The 23115-nt window shown below is 35.5% G+C and overlaps 1 pseudogene across 1 annotated transcript; it reads left to right on the top strand.

The window, feature by feature from the left end:
* Positions 1-13678: 13678 nt before the first annotated feature.
* Positions 13679-19097, top strand: LOC143593712 (glucan endo-1,3-beta-glucosidase 6-like; annotated as a pseudogene). Its single transcript, XR_013146164.1, has 3 exons — positions 13679-14113; positions 14892-15740; positions 18528-19097. The product of XR_013146164.1 is annotated as a glucan endo-1,3-beta-glucosidase 6-like (transcript).
* Positions 19098-23115: the final 4018 nt, after the last annotated feature.

A 23115-nucleotide genomic window follows, 5' to 3' on the forward strand; every position in this document is an offset into this window, starting at 1 on the left:
TATATACAAACATGTAACTTTATCAATTACAAAGTTTACATAATGACACCCTATACCCTAGACTTTACATACTTTATTATAAACATAACATAAAACATAGTTTAGACTATTTACAATACGACGCTTGTACTTTAATTATGAGGGATTAACACTGTGTTACTTAAACAAATAAAGTACCTCAGAAGGTATGAAAGTTCCTAGGGGTTTTCGGTTCGTCACCTTCAAGACTTCCTCCTGTAACCAGAACACTCGTTAGAAAGTGAGGTCTACAACTCGTTAGAAAGTGAGGTCTCTGGACCATTCTCTAACGCTAAACACTAGTATTGGTGTGATATGAGACGTAAGTAAGATAGAGATTATGTAATATACAAGATATAAAGAGCAGGGGTACATAATCACTAAGGTCGTTCGGGCTTAGCTAGTAACGAGATATAATGAGATGATTGATGCTTAAGAGGCCCGTTTGACTTTTGAAAGTCAAACCTTGAAGAACACTTGATTGAGCATTGAATTCGTGAATGTGAGTAAGGATAACAAGTTGAAGCAGAGAATGAAAGCAAAATGGTGGGTTGTTTATGTAGGAAATGAGTTAGAACTTCATGTTTATCAACAAACCATCAAATTTGTTTAAAACTCAAAATGAAATATGATAAACACTAAATCTGGATCATTATTTTGATTTAAACGATCAAATTTGTTGAATCATGATAGAATATGCTTAGGAATGTTATAGAACCCTTAAATTTGAATTACGAGTTTAGGATGAAGATTGGTTGATAAACGAGTCAAAAACAAACCAAAACTATTTTTTTGTTTATCTGCTGACTTCCCCGAGCTACGCGTAGGAATTACATCGCCCCTACGCGCCACGCGAGGGGGTGATGTTCCTGACTTTCCTTATTTGGTAGATTTAGCCCCTATGGTTTTCAGAATTGCGTTTTTAAGCCAAAATAATTGTTTTTATGGAGGTTCTAACATGTTCAAATATCAAAACAATATAAAATGAATTAAATAACATAAAATACTAATAAACACTCGATTTCATTATGATAAAGATCCGAATACAAGCCCGAGTCGGGTAAACAAATATAAATAAATAAACCAAAAATGATGAATGTCACATGACATTACAAAGACAGCAACATGCCTCAATTAGATGAGGTTCCAGAAGAGCATAGTCAGCAGAACTAGAACCTCTTTATCAAAGGATCGATTATAAAGTTCTTTTCTTCACCTACTAGAACTAGAATGTAAAAATCATATATTTTTTTCTAGAAAAATCTCATATTTAATATATTAATTTTACCCCCCCCCCCCCCCCCCGGTTTTCCCTGCCTTAACCACAAGTTTAATATGATAATAAAAAAAACATGAGTATAAAATTATCATCACACGATAAATACTTTAACCTCAACTAATCAAGTTTAATATGATAAAGAAAAAACAATACATGAGTATAAAACTATTATCACACGATGAGTAATCGTGTAACATATGCATATGTTTATATGCATCATTTTTATCTTCTATCATAAAATCGCATAATAAAAACAAGTGTTTTTTTAATAGTTAATATTTTTATACATTGTACTTCCGATTTACTTGTGTTTACTTATTGGCTATTGCATTTTTCTTTCACAAAAGTAACCTTTCTATAGTTGGGATGCCCAATTATTATGTTACGAGATTGCATCACTTATCACTACATATTGGACCACCTTATTTCTGTTCAAAGAAATGTCACATTCATTGTTGATATGACTTTGTTATTCACTTATTCACCTAAAGAGTTAATTTTTCATTTATTTACTTTTTTATAAAGGCAACATTAACAACTAAAATGAGAAAGGAAATACATCAACATCTAAGGAAATATATCAACATTTAAAGTCCGAACTATCTTCTGCGTGAAATGTTGATTGTGTGAAAAATCAATAATTACTTGTTTTCTTGTGTACATTTAAATACCAGTAAAGAGTACATATTATATAAAAATAAAAATAAAAAATGGATTTTATTAATATAATCTTTTTTAGGTTAGCCAATTTTGATCCCACTTTATGAAATTGCTACCATCGTTTCCACTATTCACACTATTTGTTTTCATTGGATCCATGGCTAAAAAGACTTGGCTCCTTTAAGTTTTTTTCGTACTTTAAAATTGGTGTTTTAGAGCTTTTTATCGGAAGGAAATACGAGTCGATTGATGTAAGCTTATTCGAAACGGTGCTCCAAATGTCTTGATTTTTATCAATTAGAAGTTTAAAAACCCAAATTGAAGCATTGTTTCGTCTTTTGATGTACCTTTTTGATTACATAAATTAACCCGTATCATTCTTCTTATTAAAAGCCCTAAAACATCATTTTAAAATTTGGAGGAAAAAAAAAACTTTACGGGGTTAAGTTCTTTTTTAACGGGAATCCAAAGAGAACAAATAGTGTGAAAGGTGCGACTGATAACAATAATTTTCTAAAATAAGATTATTACCAGACAATCAAAGAAAGACGAGATTAATAAAGTCCAGTTCTCCAAATAAAAAAAAACCAAAAAGGTTCGGAGAATTTAAAAAAATTGAAAAAATTAAATGCTATGATCAATTTTTATGAAACCTAATGTAAGACAATAGTTATCACACCATTTTAGTATTCTTCAAGTTAAATACTTCAATATGTGAATATAACTATATGTAGTCCGAAATGTGACTAAATATTTCTGATTCATTTTTTTTTTCGTCATTGCTTGATCAAACTCCTTCTACTATGATATTTTCATATAATTAACAAAAAGAACTGTTTTATATTAGCAAATACGTGTATATAAAAGTGAATGGATTATAGGAATCCCTTTATTTGTCTTTTAGATTCTTAAATAAAATGTGTGATGGACTTCATCCTCAAGCAGGGGTTTTTCCAGCTCGATTACCTCAATCATTGTCTTATCCTTTTTCCACACTTTATTGCCTATTTTTTTTAACGACCAATAAACATGAAATGTCTAGGTATTTCGTACGGAGTGACCCAATGGCTAAATGCCACCGCCAGTTGGCCCAACCCAGCCGTACGGAGCCCTTAAGCGCCTTCAACTTATCTCCAGTTCCGGGGAAAACCCACCCGCCCGAAGGTCCACTGGTGGTAAAACCCGAATACCCTCAGGATCGAACTAGAAATCACAAAGATCCCAAAACTTCTTGAAGTGAACGCCAAAAATGAGAGGTATAACGAGCATCACGGTCAGAGATAATAGTCAATGGTAAACCGTGTCGGCACACGATTTCTCGAACATAGATTTGAGCAAGCTGCTCGACAGAATACTTCTCGCGGATCGGAATGAAATGAGCAGATTTGGTCAAACGATCGATGATCACCCAAATGCTATCGTTGCCCTTTTGGGTGTTGGGTAATTTAGTGATAAAGTCCACAGCAATGTCTTCCCATTTCCAAACGGGAATCGGTGGTTGCTCGAGTAGACCAAAAGGTCTTTGATGTTCGGCTTTAACTTTTGAGCAAGTAAGACATTTAGATACGAATAACGCTACGTCCTTTTTCATACCCGGCCACCAAAAGGTAGCACGAAGATCGAAATACATCTTATCCGCACCGGGATGAACAGAATACCGCGAATTGTGAGCTTCGTCGAGTATACAAGTACGAAGGTCATCGCGATTTGGAACCCACAAACGATTGAGAAAGTACAAAAGACCATCGGGTTTGGTTTTGAGTTGAAGTTCGGCTCCACATGACATTTCGTCGTACATGTTACCTTCTTCAACAGAGGTACGTTGAGCTTGGAAGATTCGAATTTGAAGATCGGTTTGAACGACAACGCTTAGAAGCAGAACGGATTTAACATTAACCTTTCGACTTAGGGCGTCGGCGACAACATTCGCTTTACCGGGATGGTAACGAATTTCGCAATCGTAATCACTAAGTAATTCGGCCCATCGTCGTTGTCTCATATTGAGATCTTTTTGGTCAAAAATGTGTTGAAGGCTTTTATGATCGGTAAAAACCACACATTTCGTACCATAAAGGTAATGTCTCCAGATTTTGAGAGCGAAAACAACGGCACCAAGTTCGAGATCATGAGTCGTGTAGTTCTTCTCGTTGACCTTAAGTTGCCTTGATGCGTAAGCGATGACTTGACCTCGTTGCATGAGGACACAGCCAAGACCTTGATGAGAGGCATCGCAAAATACCAAGAAATCGTCGTTTCCATCGGGAAGGGTTAAAATGGGAGCATTGCAAAGCATGTCCTTGAGAGTACAAAAGGCTTTTTCTTGCTTCGAACCCCAATCAAATGGTTTTCCTTTATGAGTGAGGGAGGTAAGAGGCAAAGAGATCTTGGAAAAGTTTCGAATGAAACGTCGATAATATCCGGCTAAACCGAGGAAGGATCGAATTTCCGTGGGAGTCGTTGGAGTTTTCCAATCCTTAACGGCCTCAATTTTAGCGGGATCAACATGAATACCTTTGTTGTTTACGGTATGTCCCAAAAATTGAACTTGCTCGAGCCAAAATTCGCATTTGGAGAACTTGGCATAAAGTCGTTCGTTTCTAAGAAGTTCGAGAATGGAACGCAAATGATGCTCATGTTCGGCTTTGGATTTGGAAAAGATGAGAATGTCATCAATAAAGACAATAACGAATTTATCGAGGAATGGTTTGCAAACGTGGTTCATGAGGTCCATAAACACCGCGGGTGCATTTGTTAACCCGAAGGGCATAACCAAAAATTCGAAATGTCCATATCGAGTACGGAAAGCGGTTTTTGGAATGTCTTCTTCGCGAACACGCAATTGATGATAACCTGATCGAAGATCGATTTTGGAGAAGCAAGTTGCGCCTTGAAGTTGGTCGAATAGGTCGTCGATTCGTGGCAAGGGATAACGATTTTTTATGGTGAGTTTGTTAAGTTCCCTATAATCGATGCACATACGAAACGAACCATCCTTCTTTTTCACGAAGAGAACAGGAGCGTCCCAAGAAGAAGAGCTAAGACGAATGAAACCTTTATTGGAAAGTTCTTCGAGTTGGTTCGATAATTCTTGCATTTCTGACGGGGCTAAACGGTAAGGAGCCTTGGCCACGGGCATCGCGCCGGGCACAAGATCGATTCAAAATTCAATCGGACGAACGGGTGGAAGACCGGTGACATCGTCGGGAAAGACATCGAGGAAATCACGAACAATAGAAATATCTTGGATTTTCCTTTCCTTTTTGTCTTTTGTCGCCAAGAGAGCTAGGAGCGGAGCATACTTTTGGCGTAAGTATTTTTGCGATTGAGAGCACGACATGAGATTAAGCCTTCTCGAAGTAGCTTTTCCGAAGACCTTAAGGATTTTACCGTTGACAAGCGGAATGCGAATGAATTTATCGAAGCAAACAACTTCGGCACGGTGCAAAGATAACCAATCCATGCCTACTATGACATCGAAACTTCCCATTTGCATCGGGATGAGATCGATGGAGAATTTATGGTTAGCAAGAACGAGAGTACAATCGCGGACGACGGAATTTATGGTGATGGAGTTCCCATTGGCGACTTCAACAGAAAACGATCGGGAAAGCTTGGTTCGAGACACGGAAATTTTCGACTCAAATTTCAAAGAAATGAAACTTCTATCTTGCTTGAGGTTCCAAAATTCCTCCTCAAGCTTTTGAAGTTCGTGTTTGGGACAAAAATTCTTCATCATGAGTGCCTTGAGGTCGGACCATGGAAGAGCCATAGCCGTTTCCGACCTTTGGAGATGCATGACACTACCCCACCATGTTAGAGCGGTTTTTCTAAACATGCTTGAAGCGAAATTTGTCTTTTTTGCTTCGGGGCACTCGCTATTTCTAAACACATTCTCCATAGACTCGAACCATTGCAACAAGGTAGTCGCACAGTTCGTACCCCAGAATTCGGTTGGGTTGGCACTAGTAAATTGCTTATATGGGTAGGATACGGGTTTGGGTTCAACGGTTGCAAAAACGGGTGGAGGAGGTTGGGTAGCTTGGATTTGAGTTACAAGTTCGGGAATCACAGCGGCCATTTGCTTGACGATAAAAGCAGCCATACGTCGGTTGGTGCTCTTTCGCGGTCTTAGTGGAGGCATGCTAAAAGATTATAAAGAAATGGAATAAGTTTTAGGTAAAAAGAAATGGATATGAGAGTATATAAAATAAGAATAAGGTGAAGTTAAATTTTCTTTTTGATTGTGAATCCTAGAGTTAGTGAGGAGTAGATGTTAGTGTTAGATAAAATATAAATCTTTGTATATAAACAACAAACCGGAAACAATCGTAAATGATTTTGAGATTTTAAGGGGTTAAATCTTAAAATTTTGAGATTTTGAGGTTTATAGAGTCGGAAATTCGTACATGAACCACCATGATTTGATATTCCAACTCAAAAAAAAAATTTATAAAACACAACGTTGGAGTCTAAACATGTGCACGAATCACCGCAACTTTTTCATGTTTTCGACTCAAATAACAATAATAACACCATAAATCGGGATACTACGTCATGTCAAAGCACTAGTCCACGAATCACCGTAGTTCTATTGTTTTGACACCGAAAAATTAGGATGGCGACCGGAACGTTCGCATTCGACTACTTAAAGTATTGACATGTATAACATGGTTTGTGGCCTAGAAAACGAGTACTATAATCCCACCATTCCAGGTAAGTAAATCATCTTCGATTCCTGGAATCTTTTTGTCAAATGGTCGTTTTATAATGTCTCGCTTCCTAAGAGGGCTACGCACCCGATATAAATGCAACCTTTAAGGGATTATAAACAACGGGATCCAAGTTAATCTTGTAATCCATAAAACACAATGAAAATCTACTTTTTGCGTTTTAAGGTAAGGATACCTTGGAAATACTATGAAAATGTGTGTATGTGAACATTTGGGATATTGGTGAATTTTAAACAAGTTTTTAAATAATATGCGATATGAACAATCAAAATAGAGTAAACACGTATGAGCACACGTATAGGACCCTAAGCATAACAATACTAGGTCGTTACGTCTAACCACCTATCCTATTGTCAGGGCTCTAATACCAATCTGTCACACCCCGACCAAAGGCGGCAGAACATGCTGAGGTGTAACGATTGTCCATAAGCACATGACACTAATTAAAGTGACAGTATTTAATAAACTCATTTCATTTCATAACATCGAAAATGTCACATAACAATTATCCATAAAATAACCATAAACAAGATATCACAAAATATGGCAAATTTGATATTGTTCATTTTTACTAATATCCCAAGGTCTTTGATGTCGTGTTCTTCACAATCATAAATCAACCAAGATGCAAACCTGCAACATTTCATAAAATAAAGTTTGTCAACACAAAGGTTGGTGAGCAATTCATAAGTTTAATCATATTAGTATATAATAAAGATAGCCACAAAACTTGCATACGAAACGATAAATAAAAGTGGTAATTTGGATAAATAGATATCGCTAAACACATTAGCGACACCTAGCTATAAGGGGATGCCAAATAGTCTAGGATTTTATAGTTATCGTTAATTGCATTACGTTAACGACACCTTGCTATAAGGGGATGCCAAATAGTCTAGGATTTTATAGTTCCACCAACCAAAAGCGATAAACACATAGGCATATAAGCATAGAACACCAAATCGAGCAATTATTTAGGTAAAGTATACAACTACGTTTGTGGTTTAAGATTCAAATATAAAGCACTTTGTTGAATAAGTATGAAATGTCACCCCCAAAATAAAAGATGGAAAATGGGGTATGAAGTACTCACCTTCAAGTGGTAAACTTGAAAGATGATAATTTGGAGATTTTTCGGAACGAAGAGTTTAACGCAAAATGCCTAAAAAGAAAAGAAGTCTTGAATTTAGAAAGGTTGTCTTGAAGGTCTTTAAACAAAATAAATGTTGAGAAATGTAAATAATTAAAGTTCAAGGTTTTAAAATGTAACTATTTAAGAATTTATAATAATAACCCTTTAAAAATGTAAGTTTGCTCGAAATCGGGTTAAAGTATCTAACCTTAATATTTACTCAACCTATGTTAAGTAATAAGGTGGATAAAATGCAAGAATGCAAATCCCTTTAAAATAAAGATACTAAAACGGGTTTTTTTTTATCGAGTGTTCGGGTTGTCGGTTCGGGTCTTGATAATTGGTCAAACCCAAAGTCAACTTTCCAAAATATTGAATGTTATGAGATAACTCAATAAAATTTAATAAAACTTAACCAAGTATGTAGTTCCATTGTTTTAGAACTAACGAAGCACGTTAAGCGAGTGTTCGGTTTTGTCGGTCCAAACTTTGTTATGAGATCAAGTTAGATCCAGCATTTCCAAGTACTTAAGAAAATATTTAAAAATCAATTTTTAACTATTTTTAAAGAAATATATAAGTCTTGATGGCTAAAAAAACACATTTGTGTGTCTTAAGCGAGAAAGAATCGGTTTGGTTCGGTTTCCATCTCACAACAAGTTCGTAGATGGTTTCCACATGTCTAAACACTAAAGAACTTGTATAATAATGTACAAATAAAAAAAATACCAAAAGTTAACAATAAAGTCTTTAAACAAAAGTTCGGTTTTCGGTTCGGATCGTGTTTCGGGTTAAGACCGAGGTAAGATTCTACAAACTCATAACCATAGAATTTGTAAAAATGATTTTAGAAACTTAGATCTAACAATAAGCATGTTTAAACAATTATTTAACAAAACCAGTAACAAAGTTCGGTTTACGGTTTAGAGCTATTTACGGTTAAACCGAAGCATAGACTCTTAAAAACCCATAACCATGGAGCTTGTAAATATGACCAACAAACTAAAATAAGCAAGATTAATATGTATGAACAAGTTATATAGATGTATATATATATCAAGGACACGAAGTCCTCCATGAAGCCCTGCCTTATGAGGTCCGAAACCTCACTGACCAGAATCGGAGAAGTAACTACCAAAGGTAAACAAGGGGTATATATTTTATATATGTTGCACAACCATAAACAATTATTAATAAGGCTACATAAACTAATTAAGATGAAAGACTAAAAACCTTCAAGAACACTTAAGAAGATAACCTTGAATCTTTAATGTTTGAGAGAGTTTTTTTTTTTTTTTTTTTTTTTTTTTTGGAGTTGTAGCAAGGGAAAATGAAGAGGAAAGGTGGTGTATATATAGGGTAATGTTGGTGGTCAAATATGGGTGTGAGACACAAGAGTTTCATGCAAAATGGATCAAGACAAAAACACAAAACAACAAAAATAAATAAATAAATAAATAATAAATAAATAAATAAAAATAAAAATAAAGATAGGATGTTTTCAAGACCCAACAAGTGTGAAACAATATTGTAACATAAATCTATCATTTTGATTATAACATAAGCTTCGGTTTACAAATCGAGTCGGTTTACATAATAAACAAATACAAAAATGAATACAAACAAGACCCGAAATTGACGAATGTCACATAAGGTTTATGAATGCAATAAAGTTTCGAGTTTTTATTCAAACGTTTGTTAGTTGTATGTTTTATATACTCTGTATATAAACTTAATTTGACACTTATTTGACATTTGAATATCTTTGTAAGACAATCAAACATTTAGTTAAAAGTCTTGGTTCATATTGCTGTTGTATTGTTTTGATTTAATATCCTTTAACGGCTTCAATGTAGGACATGATTTGTTCGAATATTCATCAAGCAACTTGAATTTGTTTTAAGATATATTTTGGTAGTGGTTATAATGAAAGTTTGTATTAAGATGTATTTTGGTGATTATAATGAATTTTGGTCATTTAATATAGTTATTAAGAGCATGACTAAACATATATATTTCATTCAAACACTAGATGGTTCAGAGGGGTAAAATAGTAATTCTGCACAGTCATTCAGATGTCTAACCAAGCAACACTTATTGATTTAGCACTTAGTGATTCAGATTCTCTTAATCATTCAGACCTCTTACTGGTTCAGCACTTAATGGTTTAGCATTTGCCAAACAGCCCCTAACTCTTACTCGTTACTCATTGGGTTCACGGGTATTAAGCATTCCAACTTAATTTTCATCTTATGTATCTACTTAAAAATATTAAATATTCCGCTACACTTTTAACAAATACGCAATTTTCATAATTTAAAGTGCATACCAATTTTGTGATGATGTTATTTAAATTTTATGTTTTATACTCATAATAAACTAATCAGTATCTTCGATTTAATATGGGTAAGCGAGTTTTAATGAACAAACGAATATTATTTATTACCATATGTGTTTCAAACCTGTAAATTTTTTTAAACTAATCTCATACACGCTCCCATATCCAAAAACCAACCCATCCAAAATGTTTAGTTTTTTTTTTCTTTAATCGGGTACATGTTCTTTCGTCTTCCCTAATAATATGTATTATAAATACCACATAAGTTAGTTCGAAATTTTAAATAGGGTTTAACTTTAGGATGTGTACAATATTCTTGTTATTAAAAAATACATATTGTTGTATAATTTTTACACATACGTAATGCTTCACATTTAAGATGCTATATCATGAAGGCTGAAACCAGTAACATGATTTAAAATTTAACTTATCGTCTGTCTTTACCTTTCAGTTTAATATTTTATAATTATTTAATCTTTAATATACAAATTAATAACCTATTGTTCACGAGCAATTCTAGCCTAACAAAACATGAATTCAGGCTCAAGCTAGTAATAATATAAGACACTGACCGGTCTTAATCTAACATGAGGAAGGTAAATGCGTGTTCTCATAGCAAATCGGGTGATGTCGAGATTTGATTAGCCATATAATAAATTTGGGCAGACACGAAAAGCAAACTGATATTAAGATACGGAAAGCATGAAAAAGAACAAAAGCAAACTGGTGTAAAGTATAGTTTCTCATGATAAAAAGCTAATTTCCTAGCATACAAAGTTAGATGCCAAGAACATAAACATTAGGTAGTCTTCATGAAGAAAACATAAGCAAACACATTGGCAATCATGAACATTGAGTTTATTTGATGTTTACCTTGTGGATCATTTAGGTTGAAGAAACAATCGTCTAGGACGTTAGAAGTAGAAACAATAGCCCATGGTCAATGATTATAACTAAGGGGTATAACTCATTTTTTTAGAAAATAAAATAAAATAAAATAAAAGATTTATATATATATGAAAAGAAACAGGGTTATTGGGCCCTCTTACCCTCCTATGTTTGGCTCCCGCTTTTGTATCGACTGAAACAGTAGTTACAACTATACAAATTTATACGTGTCGGTTCAGTTTTCGGGTATGAAAACAACTATAACCAAAACCAAACGAATGTACATGCCGTTTCAAAATAGAACAACCAGTTTTTGGTTTGGTTTGGTTTGGTCATCTACGCTTTTGTTTTCTATTCATGTGATCTGTTTTTGCTGACCCTAACTCGACTAGCTATTTATTCTCCTTAGTCATGATATATTTTATTTTTCTTTTATAATATTCTCAAATACAAAATAATATTATAAAAATATAAAATAATATTACTATCCAACTAATATTAGAAAATAAATTAATAACCAACGAATTATTTTAAGAATTTGTAATCAATTAAAACGTTATAATCTTGGGTAATCATACTTTTCTACATTATACTTTTATTCTCAATCATAAAACATAAAACATAATATAAAACAAAACTTAAAAAAATCTTATTTTGCTATGCAATATCTTAATCTGAATCTTGAATCTTAAAAATATATAAACGAAAACCTTTAAAAATTCTTTGGTTTCTTCCTGCTTCTTTTCAAGCAATGTTTTCAGACCCGTCCGGGCATCGATTCAGACGCCTTGCCGGGTCAAAGGTCGGACCGACCCGGAAGGGCGGACCGGCATTTGACCCGGATAATATCATAAATAATATATATATATATATATATAATAAATTAAACATATATAAACAAAACTAATGCAGTTAATGGATTAAAAAAAACGAATACAATTAATAATAATAATAAATAAATAAATAATAGAAAATCAAATAGAACGTCAGGTAAAAACGTGATCCATATATTGAAACTTTAATTTATTAGAATTATAAATAAAAATAAAAGATTGAAATACCTAAAGGCTAAACCTAATGGGGTGTTTGGCCTAGCTTTTATTTTTTAGCTTATGCTTATATTTTAAAGTGGCTTATAATTTATTTTCTATTATTTGATAAATCTTTTAAGTGTTTGGATTAGCTTATATTCTACAAGTTGATAATAAGTTGTTAAATCCACCATTCTTTAATTTGTTATAGTAATAAGTTGCCTCATAATTATTAATCTACTATCATTTGAGGGTAAATGAGTAACTCACACTCTAACACAAATAAGCTTCTTTAAATAAGCTAAAAAATCATCTTCAAATAAGCTTCTTCAAATTAGCTTATATAATCTTATAAGCATAAACTTAAAAAAGCTAAAACAAACACCAAACTAAGCTTATTTTGTAAAAAAAAAGCTAAAAAACTATAGGCATGGTTAAATAAGCTAGGCCAAACACCCCATAAATTTAAATACAGCCGCCATCATCTTCATCTTCATGAGTCCCACCATAACTTCATCTAATCTCAAAGATCAGGTAAGCTTTATGACTGAATCGTCTCACCATCTTCATCTCCATCTTCTTCACACTCTATGCCTTTTTCTCATTCACAATCCCACTTGCTTTTAGAGTTGTCGGAAGAAAACGACCAGAATTGTTGCCGGAATTGCGGTTAGAATATGTCAGATTTTGCAATGTTGGTTAAAATCTTGGATCTAATTACATTTTACCGGTTCACCGGGTCCGGGCCGACCGCAAACCGCAAGAACCGGCCGGGTTGTTGGAAAACGGGCTAAATACCATGAATCGGCCCGGTATTGGTAGCGGGTCCCGGTCGGACTGATTGGACTGGCCGGTCCGGTCCGAGTTTCAAAACACTGTTCTCAAGTCACTAGATTGCTTTATTTGTAAATGAAGGTTTCTCATGCATTTGACCTGAATTCACGTGTATGGGTCTTATCAAACCCAAATAGACTTTAAACGGGTTATAACATCTCATTAAATTAAAAATTAATCACACCAAATATTTGATATAAATTCTATAAAATAAGGATATGCTAAAACTAATATATGATTTTTTTAAAAATATATTATTTATAATTAAAAAATTTTTTTATTGTAAATAAATAAGTGGGTCATGGTTCACCAAACCTAGATAGTTTTTAAAAGAATTATAATTATAACATCTTATATATTAGTGAAACCTTTTCGTCATTAAATATTAAATCTTAGGTATATTATTAACTCTCATAGAATAAATACAATTAAAATTTAAAAAAATATACAGATATAATAAACGAAAAATGTAAATCAAATTTCGTAAACCGGGGGATAAAGTCATAAAACCTAACAAAACATAATACAAAACTTAAAAAAATCTAATTATTTTATTGTGGAATGACATTAAAATACATATAAGAAACAAGGAAAGAAAAGAATCCTTTCCATGCCAATAATAATACTATTTAAAAAAAATTAAACCTTTCCACTTCTCATTTTTCGCTTCCTCTGGAATTCTCTTCCCAATTTCCTGCATATTATTTATCATCAAATCTTTGATCACCACTCCTTGATCAAACCCTTTTCTGGGTTTCAATCACACCAAAAAAAAAAAAAAAAAAAAAAAAATCTTGATTCCAAGTTTCTTGAATTTCACCTTTATTTTTCAAGAAAACCCAAACCCACAACACCCTTTAAAGATTCCCACATGGGTTTGTTTCAGTTATCAATAATCTTGATTCCATTCTTGTGTTTGGTTGAATCAGTGGCTGGAATCGGAGCTAACTGGGGTACACAGTCATCACACCCTCTGCCACCGGAAACAGTGGTGAGGCTGTTGACTGACAATGGAATACAAAAGGTGAAGCTGTTTGATGCTGACTATGGGACTTTAAGGGCTTTGGGTAAGTCTGGAATTGAAGTTATGGTTGGGATTCCTAATGATATGCTGGCTACTATGGCTGGGAGTATGAAAGCTGCTGAAAAATGGGTTTCTAAGAATGTTTCTGACCATATTAATAGCTTTAATGTCAATATCAGGTTAGTAATTGTTTTAAATTCTGTGTTTTTATTATTATTATTTGCTGGTTGATTCTGTTTATTTACTGTTTAAGTTTAAGGGTAAAGTTATTGTTGGATTAATAGTTTTAAAGTAATAGTTATGGATTGGAATATTGGAATTAAGTGATTAGATAATAAGTTGTTAAGGTTAGGGTTTATCTAAATTATTTTGTGTTTTATATGAATAATAATTTGTATTTTTGTGAATTGTGATTTTTTACTAGTCTGTTGTGAGTATGATTAGACTTTTAACCGTTCCATTAATCATAGTCAAATTCAGAATCATATTCATGAGTGAATAATCATAATTGTAATTATAGCCATGATCATGAGTAGAACAGAGTCATAATCTTGTTGTAGTCATGATATGATCAGAATCAAAATCAGTCTTCACTTAACTATCTGGCCTTAGTCAGTTTAAATACCCCCCCCCCCTTCCCGGCTGCCCACCCGCACACACACACAACAAATAGTTCTATATGTTGCCTGAAGCTTCAAACTTTGGATGATATTCATGTATATATTTGAAAGATTAGCAGTTTAGTACAATACTTGAAACAGGGAGAAAATGTGTTTGACTTGACTAAATTAAGTCAACCAGTTGACTTTATGTTGTTGACATGTTTAAACTGCTTCTAATGCTTGTTTTAACAAGTAAATAGTTTAATCGTACGTGAAACACTAAATTACCATATTACCTTTTTGTTCAATTGAGTATTAATTACACTATAAAATATAACGTTTGATTTTGTTACAGCTACGTTGCAGTTGGGAACGAACCGTTTTTATCAACATACAACGGGACATTTCTCAAAACCACATTTCCAGCTCTGCAAAACATCCAAGCAGCCCTTATAAAAGCTGGACTCGCAACAAAAGTCAAAGTCACGGTCCCACAAAATGCTGACGTGTACGAGACCTCAAGCAGGGTCCCCTCGGGTGGTGACTTCCGAGCCGATATCCATGATTTCATGATCCAATAACAAAATTCTTAAATGATAATGGGTCCCCCGTTCACGGTCAACATATACCCGTTCATAAGCCTTTACATAAACCCTAATTTCCCAGTCGAGTATGCGTTCTTTGATGGGAACGCGACTCCGTTCATTGACGGTGGGACCACTTACACGAACATGTTCGAGGCAAACTACGATACGCTTGTGTGGGCCCTACAGGAAAATGGGTTCCAAAATATGGGAATTATAGTTGGGGAGATCGGTTGGCCGAGTGATGGTGACCGCAATGCGAATAACCAATACGCGCAACGGTTCATGCAAGGGTTTATGACTCATATAGCCGGGAACAAAGGGACCCCGATGCGGACGAGCCCTGTTGACGCGTACTTGTTTAGTTTAATCGATGAGGACGATAAAAGCATCCAACCAGGAAACTTCGAACGACATTGGGGTGTGTTTTATTACGACGGGCAACCAAAGTACTCATTAAACCTTGGTACAACGAATTCAGGGGCTTTGATTCCAGCTCGTGGTGTGAAGTATTTGCAAAGAAAATGGTGTGTGATGAAGGACTCGGCTAAGTTGTATGACCCATCAATCGCGCAGTCGGTTAGCTACGCGTGTGCACTCGGGGATTGCACGAGTCTCGGGTACGGGACTTCGTGTGATGAGTTGGATGCGCGTGGGAATATTTCTTATGCGTGTTGGTGCATTTTGTGACCGTCGCTTTGCAATTCTGACCAGCGGAACGCCACAGGCGAAGTTAGCACAACTTCGCCTTAGGCGAAGTTAGAACAACTTCGCCATAGGCGAAGTTTGCACAACTTCGCCTACTGAAGCACAGGCCCGAGAATGTTTTATATATATATACGTGTGTCTTGTTTAGGTTTAGTAATCCAGAAATTAGTGTGTGTTTTGAGCAGTTTGTTTGTTTAGAGAGAGTAAGAGACAAGGAGAGTCGTGTGAGACGACCCGAGGTAGAGCTCACCTCGGGTCAGTCGTGTTTTCTGTTTGGTTACGGTATGTAACGTGTTTTGATTATTATATAAGAATCTGCAGATTTGATTATCCCGTTCTTGTATTTGTTTGTGTATTTGTTCGTGTACGTGTTTGTGTTCTTCTTCTTCTACACCATAAACGAGTCTAGGAGGATTCCGCACTCCTAGACCTCGTGCGGATCTCGTATCGATCGGCGACGCCCTGGGGGACTTACATGTGGTATCAGAGCCTTAGGCTCTTATGCTATGGTTCGAGATCTGTGTTTTGGTGTTTCTGGCACGTTTCTGATCGTTTCTGGCCGATCAGCGCCGCAGGCGAAGTTATTGGGTTCAGGCGAAGTTGTCGCTTAAATTTTAGGGTTTAGGCGAAGATATAAGATTAAGCGAAGTTATCCACAACTTCGCCTACCTCACAAGTTCGCTTATCAGTCAGGCGATGTTATGGAATAGGCGAAGTTATTGACATGCGAAGTTTTAGCCAGGTAAAGTTATAGCCAGGCGAAGTTATGGACAGGCGAAGTTAACGAGAAAAAAAAAAAAAAGAGTGTTTTGGAGTTTTCGTCTGTATGGCCAGGTGTACACGATTATTGTGAGACCGGAGATGTTGTTCCGTCAACGAGTGAAACTTGTTATCTCTGGGTCTTACGTGTGAACAAATACGTGTCAACTCTGGATATGGAGTTGAGTTTGTGAATAGGATATTGATTGAAACTGGATATTGACACATATTTGGGTGTTTGTGGGCAACGAAATTGTTGTTGTTCGAGGTTGACCAACTGAAGAAAGTCAAATTGAACTGAAGGTTTTTGTCATTACTGGATTGCGGTCAGAGCATATTATTTATGTTATTTTCAAGGCGTTCGAGAATTGGATCCTGAAACGTGATGCTTATTTATTAGAGTGAAAATTCTGGAACAAGTTAGATTTAATCGGGAACTAAAGTGTTTATGTTCTTGATCGTTATCCCTGGTGATTGAAGATGCTTCGGATTAATTAATGGTCATGTGTTAGATTCTGTCAAGGTGGTTTTGTGATGAAATTGATCACTTGATGTTGAGTAGTTGAAGATTAAACCTTATCGTATGCCGACGAGTTGGTTAAGTTGTGGAGGAAGCCCAACTTCACGTGTTGGTGAAGTCAGATGGACTCACGTGATTGGTTGAGATGATCTATTGGCACGAGGATGCATGCATTTCAAAGACCTCAATCGTTATAGTCGGAGAAGCTTACACTGAAGGGAAGATCTGATATGGAAGACGCTGGGTGATTGGTAGATTTGTGAAGCTACATGACAGATTCAGACACGGCTGGTTGACTGCAAACAGAAGATCATCAGTTAAGAGGGGGACTGTTGGTGCATGTCGTGTAACAGATGATCTTTTGTGTTTGTTAGAATTGAGAGCAACGGTCAAAGGGGAGACTGTTGGTGCATTTTGTGACCGTCGCTTTGCAATTCTGACCAGCGGAACGCCACAGGCGAAGTTAGCACAACTTCGCCTTAGGCGAAGTTAGAACAACTTCGCCATAGGCGAAGTTTGCACAACTTCGCCTACTGAAGCCCAGGCCCGAGAATGTTTTATATATATATACGTGTGTCTTGTTTAGGTTTAGTAATCCAGAAATTAGTGTGTGTTTTGAGCAGTTTGTTTGTTTAGAGAGAGTAAGAGACAAGGAGAGTCGTGTGAGACGACCCGAGGTAGAGCTCACCTCGGGTCAGTCGTGTTTTCTGTTTGGTTACGGTATGTAACGTGTTTTGATTATTATATAAGAATCTGCAGATTTGATTATCCCGTTCTTGTATTTGTTTGTGTATTTGTTCGTGTACATGTAAGTCCCCCAGGGCGTCGCCGATCGATACGAGATCCGCACGAGGTCTAGGAGTGCGGAATCCTCCTAGACTCGTTTATGGTGTAGAAGATGAAGAACACAAACACGTACACGAACAAATACACAAACAAATACAAGAACGTGATAATCAAATCTGCAGATTCTTATATAATAATCAAAACACGTTACATACCGTAACCAAACAGAAAACACGACTGACCCGAGGTGAGCTCTTCCTCGGGTCGTCTCACACGACTCTCCTTGTCTCTTACTCTCTCTAAACAAACAAACTGCTCAAAACACACACTAATTTCTGGATTACTAAACCTAAACAAGACACACGTATATATATATAAAACATTCTCGGGCCTGGGCTTCAGTAGGCGAAGTTGTGCAAACTTCGCCTATGGCGAAGTTGTTCTAACTTCGCCTAAGGCGAAGTTGTGCTAACTTCGCCTGTGGCGTTCCGCTGGTCAGAATTGCAAAGCGACGGTCACAAAATGCACCAACAGTCTCCCCTTGACCGTTGCTCTTAATTCTAACAAACACAAAAGATCATCTGTTACACGACATGCACCAACAGTACGCGTGTGCACTCTGGGATTGCACGAGTCTCGGGTACGGGACTTCGTGTGGTGAGTTGGATCCGCGTGGGAATATTTCTTATGCGTTTAATAGTTATTATCAAAAGAATGATCAAGAGGATGAAGCGTGTAAGTTCCCCAATGTGTCGATGGTCACAAAAGAGGACCCGTCCACTAAGACGTGTCGGTTTCAGGTCATGATCGAACCGTATTTTGGTGGTGTTGGGCGGTTAGTCGGGTCGGTTACGAGGTTGGTTGCGGGTTTGGGTTTGGGTTTAAGTTTGTTTTTGGTTTTGGTTATGTAAGATTGTAAGCTATGTCATTTTGGTCAATGTTTGGTGGATGGTTAAAATTTTGGAAATATGGAGGAAGTTTGGTGGTGGTAGAATGTGGTAAATTTGTAATATTGAGAATGTAGAAGTTGGGAGTTGGTGTTGAACTTTGGTGGTATTTGTCATAAGGTTAATATATAGTATGGTGAATAATTAAAGATAATTATTTGATAGATGTTTCAAGTTAGAAATTACAAAAGATTTGCTAGTTTATGAATGATACATGTTTCCAAAATTTTTAGTAGCTTAAAATGATACAAGTTAGATGCGACGTATTGCTGTCAAAAGCTGTGTGCATTTTAGTAATAAAGACATTAATGTTTTTGTTATATGTGGTCACATATCACCATCAAAAGCTTGCTTATGTGGAACATGTGTAGATTTTAATAATAAAGACATTAAAGTCTTTGATATATTCTATTCTAGATGACTTATTCATTTGTTTCAAAACTGAAGTACTTGACCACAACAAGAGATTCATAGTTACTAGTTACTACACCTTTTTCATCTGCTTCAACTTTTATTTATTTATTTATTATTATTATTATTATTATTATTATTATTATTGTGGAGATGGAAGTGTCACAACGTATGCGAATCTTTTTGTTTTGCCTAATTTTGTAGGGTCGCAGTTTAGAGGTGTAATAGATTTACGTTTGCAGAACATGAACTGAAGAAGGAAGACGTTTTTGGACCAACTTCACGAGTCACAAACTCGCAATTGAAAACAATCGAATCAAATGTAATCAAATGAAGAATGAGAAAGGACAAAGGTCAAACCCCAAGCTCTATGATTGTTTTGTTTTTTGTTTTAGTTATAGACTTGTAGAGTTGTAGTACTGGTTATGTATTGCATTAGGCGATTTGGCTCTAAAACGACCAAGTTAAAACCTTTAGCATGTCAACGATCAATAGAAGTATCATAGTAATGATTAGTGGGTTGTTACAAATTATATGTAATTTTGATCTACACGAAATATAACAACCGATTCACAAGTACAAAAATAAACAAAGACATACACAAGTTCAAATAATTTGCATCATGAACCTCATTCACATCATAAACCTTTGGTGGGCCTCAAGCGAAATGAAATTCCAGAGGCCTTAAAATGTTTACTAAAACATTCAGCAAGATCTCCAAAAATTAAGACATGGATTTTAATAAATTTTGTACTAAACAAAGAAATAAGGAAGCATGAATATGCCAAAAACTAAGTTAGAAACAACCGACAGCAAAGTATAACTGTAAATATTATGACTCAAAGATTAGCAAATATAGTTTTTAAAAGATTGGGTTTTGCGATTCAAAAACGGGTAGCGGCGCAGCTTGTTGCCCGCTTGCCTTTTGTTTCGATGTAATCCAATACATTTTTGTACCTTTATTTCACATAATTAATAATAAAACATCATATTGTTTTTTTTTTTTAACTGTAAAAGAACATCCCATCTAGGGTGGGTAACTGTGACCTTTCTAGTAGTTTTCAAATAACATACTTGTGTTGTGTGTGGAATAAAATCAATATTTGATTTCAAATAAGCAAATGATTAACAAGAAATTGTTTATGTTCGAAACGGTATATAGAGTTCATGGTTTCACACTTTCACAAGACTACTCAACAGGCCCAAGCTCAGCCCAAAGTAAAGTTAAATCGCCTATTAAAGAACGGGCCTTAAATATTGGGAGCCCGAAGCCAATACTTTTCTCCTTTCGTATTAGTCTATTAGCTTTTCATTTTTTTTCTAATTTCTTCTTTATTGGTAGTCTTAGACTCTTACCCAACAACTTTATACCACTAGGACAAAGACCACTTGATGTATGTCTACTAGCTAAGAGTCAAGTCATTCATGAACTGTATGGGACCGGCTCGTTAAAGCACAAATAGAGCGGTACTCAAATGAGCTCAAGCCAAAATCGAATATCCCCCTGATAAACAAGTCGTAGCACAAGATTTTACACATGGAATTTGATTAGACTTGCGAGTGTAAATTATCATGTTATTTTAGATATAACAAATAGATTTTATAAAATAGGAACGTACAAATAAAATTAACGTGCTAATTGTGAGAATCAAGTAGTGCATGTAATTACATCGTAGTGTAATTAAACTATGTTGTAATTACACTACACTATAATTACACTATGTTGTATATAATTTTACACTATTTGATTCTTACAGCTAGAACGTTAATTTAATTTGTATTTAATCCAGACCCTTATATAATATATATTACGCGCAAAGTCAGGGCAGGTTGGTTACACCTGAAATATGGTAAACCCAAGCGTTGAGACAGTAAGTTGACGCGAATTTGATCGGTTTCGATTATGTGCATTAATATACCGAAACCAAAACCAAATGTAAAACAAAAAAGTTCGGCAAAGTCGTCTAATGAATTCCCGATGTTATCGATATAAGGTTGGTGCGCATTCAGAAATGATGTCCACAACTTTTGCAAAAGGTAAGAGGATACTTATTATAGGAGACGAGGATTTCGTTTCGCCTATAGCTTAGCCTATAACCGAAGGACGCCACAAGAATAGTGGCCACATGTTATAACAATCTTGGAATTTTATTCATATTTAGAATTTAAAAAAAATGGCAGCCTAAAAACATCCACTGTTATTACTCGGTGGATGTCGCAAATATGTTAGAAGATGATTGAATTGACGGAGAAATATGACGTGGTCGTTTTTAACCAACCATACGTTTATCATTTTCACGGAGGTGATGCTGCTCACAAACGCTACATAAGCATCAAACGCGAGGTTGTTATGAAACAAAGGATTGTTCCGCTGTATGTGAATATGTCCTTCCATACCTTGATGTCGGCGATGATTGTTTTGTCCGTACTACATATCATTCCCGTATTTATCTTTCCCATATTCGACTACAACGATGCCATGGTCCACAAAAGGTTCTATAACACCGTGTTCATTCTTCGTGTAGCCTACAACAGGATGTTCATAGGTGTCCTATCAAAACAAAACAGATCATTGTCTGTTGTAATAAAATAGTTGAGAGTATTAGATGAAGCTTTAGGGAAGTAAATTATTTACCTCGCGTTACCCCTCAAAAAGTTTAAAGGCATAAATACAGGCTAGCGTCGGATGTTTCTCCACACGGCACGCATAGCCTCCTCATCGTTTGTAAGTATCATGTACCAACCGTCAATAGACATTGTTTTTATCTATTGTTTAAGCACACGAACAATGTAACTCAATAAAACTTTATATATGATATTAAAAAATGCCGAATGTCGTAAAATGGTTCATCATCGTAATCAACTAAGGTGGCTTGTCCATAACGAGTAGTGTGAGTAAAAGCATGGATAGCACTTGACATACCACACTTGGTTGGGGACACGTTCTTTATTAGAATTTTACATAAAAGTTCGTTGTTATATGCGCGTCTTGATTAAAGCCGGTGCCACCATATGTTATGCGGTGGATGACACAAATATGTTAGAAGATGACCGAATTGACAAGGAGAAATGTATCTTTGTCGTTTTTAGCCAACCTTACGTAGATCATGTTCATGGAGGTGATGCCGCTCACAAACGGTACGTAAGCATTGAACGCGATGTTATGAAACAAAGGATTATTTCGCCGAATGTGAATGTATCCTTCCATACCCCAATGTCAACCATGAGTGTTTTGTCTGTATCATATATCATTCCCGTATACGACCACAACGATATCATGGTCCACAAATGGTTCTATAAAATCGTGTTCATTCTTCGGTTCTATAAAATCGTGTTCATTCTTCATGTAGCTTACAAAAGGATGTACATAAGTGCCCTGTCAAAACAAAAACAGATCACTATTAATTGTAATAAAATAGTTGAGAAAATTTTTACATGAAAATTAGGAAAGTAAATTATTTACCTCGCGATACTCCACGAAAAGTTTAGAGGCGTAAATACAGGCTAGCACCGGATGTTTCTCCACGCGGGCACGCATAGCCTCCTCATCATTTGTAGGTATCATGTACCAACCGTTAATAGAAACTGTTTTCATTTATTGTTTAAAGCACACGAGCAATGTAACTCAATAAAACTTTATATATGATACCAAAAAAGTTCGAAGGTGGTAAAATCACAAGGTTACCTTTTCTCTGGGTTCATCATCGTAGTCAACTGAGGTGGCCTATCCATAACGTGTAATGTGAGTAAAAGCATGGATAACACTTGGCATACCACACTTGGTTTTAGGCATATTCTCCATTAGTTGTTTCACCAACAAATTTACGGTGTAATGTGAGTAAAAGCTAAAAGCTTGGAGGGCTC

This window comes from Bidens hawaiensis, unplaced genomic scaffold (assembly GCF_021521415.1).
Source record: "Bidens hawaiensis isolate Kalapana, Puna unplaced genomic scaffold, B.hawaiensis_p1.1 tig00042544_1, whole genome shotgun sequence".
NCBI classification, from domain to species: domain Eukaryota; kingdom Viridiplantae; phylum Streptophyta; class Magnoliopsida; order Asterales; family Asteraceae; genus Bidens; species Bidens hawaiensis.